The sequence below is a fragment of the Epinephelus fuscoguttatus genome, linkage group LG1, assembly GCF_011397635.1.
Source record: "Epinephelus fuscoguttatus linkage group LG1, E.fuscoguttatus.final_Chr_v1".
NCBI lineage: Eukaryota > Metazoa > Chordata > Actinopteri > Perciformes > Serranidae > Epinephelus > Epinephelus fuscoguttatus.
In genome coordinates this window covers 30,811,498-30,811,993 of record NC_064752.1, presented here as the reverse complement: position 1 = coordinate 30,811,993, position 496 = coordinate 30,811,498, and positions in this window count along the sequence as shown.

Below are 496 nucleotides of genomic sequence, written 5' to 3'. Positions count from 1 at the left end.
CATCCCTGTCGGCCATTTTGTATTTCATGTGTTGAAGACTTGTACATCACAAGGCTTCTCATGTAGACAAAAATCCTATTGTAAAGGCATGCATACCACAGAAATTACAGGACTAATCGCTGCATTCTTGCTGTTATGATGTAAGTCCTCTGGCCACTGCTGGTTTCCAGCGTTTGCTATATTTCATGATGCCTATACCACACACTGGCAGAGCCTCTGCAGCACCTCACCTCTGATAATGTGAAGACCTGTACAGGCACAAAAACATTTCCAAGTGCCACAGGGATTTTGTTACTATGAGAGAGAGAGACCTGTCGAGCTTTACAGCCATCTAGCGTTCAGGTGATATAACTGCACCTTCGAGTGTGGACGAAAGGCGAGGAGACATTCCTGCAGTGCGCACGGTTTGTGACCTGTCCTCGTCCTCTGTCCCCAGCAGTAATCCCCTGCCTGCTGCAGGATGTGAACAGTGAACAAATAACTAACGAGAGAACAG